The sequence below is a fragment of the Vulpes lagopus genome, chromosome 4 (assembly GCF_018345385.1).
Source record: "Vulpes lagopus strain Blue_001 chromosome 4, ASM1834538v1, whole genome shotgun sequence".
NCBI classification, from domain to species: domain Eukaryota; kingdom Metazoa; phylum Chordata; class Mammalia; order Carnivora; family Canidae; genus Vulpes; species Vulpes lagopus.
In genome coordinates, this window is record NC_054827.1 from 13,800,809 (window position 1) to 13,806,881 (window position 6,073).

General features: G+C 38.6%; 1 long non-coding RNA gene across 2 annotated transcripts; it reads right to left on the reverse strand.

The window, feature by feature from the left end:
* Positions 1–609: 609 nt before the first annotated feature.
* LOC121489626 lies at positions 610–4,585 on the reverse strand. Of its 2 annotated transcripts, XR_005987375.1 has the most exons (3): positions 4,464–4,585; positions 3,733–3,803; positions 610–876 (listed from the first exon to the last, which is right to left on the reverse strand). It is a non-coding gene; the product is annotated as an uncharacterized LOC121489626 (long non-coding RNA). The 2 variants fall into 2 exon arrangements; XR_005987374.1 differs by lacking the exon at positions 3,733–3,803.
* Between the last annotated feature and the right edge of the window lie 1,488 nt (positions 4,586–6,073).

Below are 6,073 nucleotides of genomic sequence, written 5' to 3' on the forward strand. Positions count from 1 at the left end.
CATATATTAAAATATATATATTTAATATTATATTTATACATATTCCTACAAATTTATGTTTTATGTATTTTTACTTAATATTATGTTTATATTTATAAAGAAATTTACTTTAAGGAATGGGAGCATGTAATTATGGAGGCTGGCAAGTCCAAAATCTGCATGATGACGCTGCAGCCTTGAGACTCAGGAAGAGCTGATGCTGCAGTTCAAGTCCAAAGACCATCTGCTGGCAGACCTACTCTGGGGAGATGAGTCTTAATTCTATTAAGACCCTCAACTGATTGGATAAGGCCTACTCACCTTATGGAGGTCAATCTGCTTTACTCAAAATCCAAAGATTCAGATTTAAATCTCATCCATAAACACCCTCATAAAAACATCCAGATTAATGTTTGATCAAATATCTGGACACTATGGGCCAGCCAAGTTAACACATAAAATTAATCATCACAACCCTCTTGCTTAGCTAGAGAGGTAGAAGAATATACTATATTTTAAGAGGACAGGATATTACATAGCCTTGCTGTGGGTTTTTATTTCCTCCCATATCCTGAAGATGAGACAACAATTTGAGAACTACATTATGTAGTACACTCTTCAAATACAGGGTCCAGCTTAAACAAACCAAATTTATTTTGTTCCAAGGTTGTTTTTTTTAAAAGTAGAATTATAGTAAAACATCACATATTTTAAAAGAAATAATCTGAGAAACTTCTTATAGAATGTAATTCCAAAAAACAGAAATAATTGTCTCCCCTTAAGGGAGAGTTAAGAAGCAAAAACTTCTGTAACACGCATGCTTTTTCTTCTTCTTCTTCTTCTTCTTCTTCTTCTTCTTCTTCTTCTTCTTCTTCTTCTTCTTCTTCCTTTTTTTGTCTAAAAGAAAAGCAACTGTATAAAAACATAGACTACCAATTATAATAGAAGGATACATTGAAAGAAGTGAGAAGTGACACTTCATAGCTAAAAGAAACAATAACCCTGAGACCTCTGATTGCTTTCTACTTCTTCAATAATAGATTGGGGGTCACAGTGATTGGGTGAAGTAGTGTACATCCCAGCCCGGAAAGTATTATAGTCCCAGAGCACATAATGATAATTAAGAAAATAACTGAATTATTAATTCACTTATTTCAGTACAACTCTGAAGCTATAAGAAAGAACAGATACTGAATTGAGACAGAAAACTGAGCGTATGTTTGTTTCTGCCTCCCATCCAAAGCGTCCAGAAAAAAATACCTTAAATCATTAAAAGGATGAATTAAAAAGAGAGATTAAAAAAATGAACACAATCAGAAAGCTTCAAACTTTGAGAAAATTCACGAATGATGAAAAGCGGATGGCATCCTATTAATGGAGGAAACCCTAACCCAAAACACATGTATGGGAAGGTAGTTCTAGTGTCCAGGAGACCTTCCGGGAGAACCTCAAGCTCAGGGTCAAGGGAACAAAGAGCAGAAGTAACTGAGTCAATACACAACTTGGTAAATGAGCAGCTGAGGAAGGTGGACTCCACATTCTTCCCCTTCTTGTGTGGAGCAGTGGCATCAACAGAGGTTAACCCCGGTGACACAGGGCTAGTCAGGCAGAGCAGAGAACCTGGGCCACTACCCCTGGAGAGATCTGAGAAGTGCCTGAGATGTGCAAGAGGGGTTGTCAAATAGGCAGTGCAAATTTGACTGTGGAACTCAAGGGAAAAGTGAGGGCTGCTGAGACGAACTTGGAAGTCATCCTACATGGGTAATATTTGAAGCCACGACACCATATGAGATTACTAGGGAAAGAATGCACAGAAAGGAGAGAAGGGGTCCCAGGACTGAGCCCCAGGACACCCCAATATGTAGATAATAGGTTTTATGCATGTGACACTGAAACAACCAGTGAGTGAAATTTGTTTATATTTGTGAACAAATTAACTGAAGAGGGGCCACTGAGGGTTATGTGGAAGGGGGCTTACCCACCTAGAACACAACTGAGAGGCATTCTAGTCCCCCTACCAAATCCGGGACAGTCATGGTTGACTGGGAACTCTTTGAGGGGAGCCTGCATTGCTCATCTTGTTGCCTTACAAGTGATTGATACATGTCTGTTTAAGGAACAAATTTGTACACTTATAAATAAACTTCCCATTGTTTGGGGAGAATTTAGACCAAATTTCTCATTTTTGTTAAGCATTTTCTCCTCCCACCTCACATGCTTCCTCTTCATTTTTCTCCCTTTGCAGGTAGTGTCTAGAAACACACCTTTTAGGTTCAAAGTTATCTATCTATCTATCTATCTATTTATTTATTTTTATTTATTTATTTGGGGAGGGGGAGGCGGAGGGAGAGAAAGTCTTAAGCAGACTCCTCACTGAGCATGGAGCCTGAGGCAGGGTTTGATCCATGGCCTTGAGATCATGACCTGAGCCTGACCCGAGTTGGAAACTTAACCAACTCTGCCAACCAGAGTTGGCAACCAGGCACCCCCAAAGATTTTAAAATAAAAAGAAATATTCTTTTTTTTTTTTTACCTACTTCAATATTCAATTAGCATTTTGTCATTTTATTTCTAGTTTTCAGCTGTATTATTTTATTTTTCCATCAAGACCTTTTTGTGAAAAATATCAGATAAGGAAATGTTCCCTCCCGAGACCCCTCCAAGGATAGTAGCAGAAGAAGAGTACCTGAGGATAAAAGCCATCCATGATCACATGGTCCAGCTACCTTTTCCCAAATAGAGATTTGACCTCCATGATAACCTCTGAGTTTGATTCCATTAAAGGAACCAGCAGATTTCCTTGTTCTTGTTCTGTAACAATACTCACATCCTCTTGGAATTCTAGTGTCTATTTAGATCACAATGGAGTAGAGTACCCAACTATTAGCTCTAGTTGATAGGAGCACCCATCATTGCAAAGAAGAGGAGAGAAATAGACAAGAAATATATGCACAAGAAAAAAAAAGTGAACTATTTCCATGTCAATAAATATAGCTCTACATAAAAAATTACGACTTCAGAGATTTCCATTTTATAAATTTATAACAACTCATTGAACCCAATCTGCATTCTTGGACACTGGATTTTTTCCTATCATATACATCTGTTGTAAACAGTTTTGAACTGCAGTGTGGTTATTCCTTGAGATAAATTCTTAGAAGAGAGGTTGGTAGATTATAGGATATGCTTTTAAAGGATTTTTGATGTGTACTGCCAAAGTGCTCTTCAGAAATATCCTACCAACATATACTCCCTTTATCAACTACCCCTTTTCCTACACCATTACTAACTTAGGGCATTGTCATTCTTTGAAATCTTTGTCAATTATTTGGGTGAAAAAGGTAGCTTATTGTGGTTAAAATTTACATTTCTTTGCTTATGTCTTTCACATTTTTATTCAAGTCCAATTTACCAAGCTGTTAAAGATGCAACAAGAAAAATGCAACCTAGTGCTGCTTCTTTGCCCAGGGTGACTTGTATGGTGGCAGATTTTATCCAACAGGCTTCTACAAGTATCTTAGAACCCAAACAACTGGGCGGTCACACAACAAGACACAGAGTATGATGGGATGAGCACTGGATGTTATACTATATGTTGGCAAATTGAATTTAAATAAAATGTTAAAGAAAAGGGGGGGGGGCACAAAGTAGGCTGAGAAATCTAAGCCTGTGTCCTGACCCTTTGCTTCTTGCTCTGAACCCATGGTCTTTCACAAGACAGCAGAATAATGTCTTAAGGCTGAGGAAACATACCTCTTTTAAACAGAGTTCACGTAATGATGAAAGACTTTTGCTGTTGGGGAATGGTGGGAGGAAAAAAAACCCTGCAGAAACCAGAGAAATGAGAATATGAAATTGCTAACTTCACAACTTCATGAAAAGCAATTCCAACAGCAGGAAGCCCTTTGCTTTCTAGGCCAAAGATTAATCAAGAGCCTACTCTTCATTCATCCCTCCTAACAATTTAGTAGGAAACTTTATAACTCTAAGATGATTAAAAAGTTTCTTCTGTAGTGCCTGCAGTTCTAGTTGGTGGTTTATTCTCCCTATCTCTATTACTGATGTGAAGTGGTAGGAGCTTTGGTTTCCCCACTGCTAGGCACCCAGGCTTGCTTGGGTCAGTTGCAAAATGATAGCCTATTGTGGCTACAAAATCACAAAGTGGCATTTTACCACACAGTCAGTGAAGTGCTTGGGTTTTCTCTGTAGTCACCTTTTCTTTTAAAAGGGGAGAAAAAGAGCTACTTCCAATTCAAGCAGGTATTGAGTATTGCAGAGGAGTGAATGCTTTCTGGAATTAATTGCTTGTGCGAATGCCAGCAAAATGCTGATGACATTGAGAAACAAACCTACTGAAGGGTGGGGAAAGTCTGACAAAACATTCAAGCTATAATGAAGCACTTGACTTGTAACAAAAATGCCCTTCAGCCACCAGTGTTCAATGGTGTCCCATCAGGATGTCTTCTCCCCAGCCCAGCACTCACCTCAGTGAACACCCTCATGTCTGGCCCTCCAACAACTCAGCAGGGAGAGCTCCCCAGGAGACAGGACAAAATCTGTGTCTTACAGCCAGGAGGGACCTCAGGATGTGCCAAGTATAAATTCCTTGTAGGTTAATAGCCAGCCAGAGGAGATACACTGGACATCTAGCTGGGCCATCCTCCCCGCCCCCCGGCTCAGATGCTCTCCCTTGGCGGATACCACGCGCCTCTCAAGTCCCTCTATCAGCTGCTCCTCTGTGGGGGTGGGAAGAATTCTTCATATGTGCTAAAATATATTTATAGATGAAATAGAGGATGTCTGGGATTTCCAAGGATGGGGAGACCTTGGTTGGGGACATAGATGAAACCAAGCTGGCTATGAGTTGGTCATTGTTCAAGCTGATCATGGATATGTGGAGGTTATTACTATTCTCTCTACTTTCACCTATGTTTGAAAACTTTCATAATAAAATACTTTTTAAAAATCATGAGACAGTAAAGAAATCATAAGAAAGGAAAAAAGAAATCTCTAAAATTCAGAGTGAGAGGAGCTGGGAGTTTCCTACAGAGCATTGGTCTGGTATCTCATACATGGTTTTTGGTCAGTAACTATGGATGACAGTGATAATGATCAGAGCAATGACATGTGAAAAGACTGGTACAGAGAAACCATAGATATGAAGTCAGTTCGGGACTCTACCCTCTAACACATGCTTCAGTTGATTCAAAGTAGGTGGCCCAAGAATTACAGTTTGAAAAATCCTTCACTCTTGAGTTACAGAACATGGTCTGATTTCTAGCTTTCAATTGGGCTAATTTCCTTTATTCTAGAAAGGCCACTCTAACAGTAGGAAGTGGGCAGTTACCTTGATTTATCTTAATGACTCAAAGGATCTAAAAAATGTGATAACAGTTAAGTACTTACTAAATACTACATACCTAATTACTCTACCCCTAACATATTTATTGACAGAACAACTTTCCACAGTTCTTAAAAATCGTTGTGTATCAGACTAAAGAAACACCCCTGGCCAGCAACCACTTTAATAGGAGACTTAGTAGAAAAACTGTTAATTATTGAGAAAAAATGGAAAATACTGAAAGTTCTTAGTATTTCTGAAGGTATATGAGTTAAAGAGCTTTTAAAACTTATCATTTATTAGAACAAAATATTAATATGCTAGCATTTCTTTGGCAGCTCTAGGGAGCCAGGTCAAGTTCTACGGAAGAGATAAATCAACAGTATTCTCCTCTAGATCACAGTCACTAATATTGGATCAAGTTGTATAATATGTGAGTTATTTAAGAGCAGAGTTGTAGGAAAACAGGATCTTTCATACCCTGTTTTAGGATTGCAGAATGCTACAACCTCAGTAGAGGGAAATTAAGCATATCTATCAAAAGTATAGATGCATGTGCCATTTGACTCAGGAATCCTATAGACACAACTCCACGCACTTAAATGATACAGCCGTGCTGCATTTATTATAATAGCAAACAACTGGAACAACCCAATTGCCCACCAGTAGCAGAGTGATTAAATAAGTCATAGTCATCCACACAATGGAGGCCATGCAGCTGCTAAATAAATAAATAAGAGAGAGAGGGAAGGA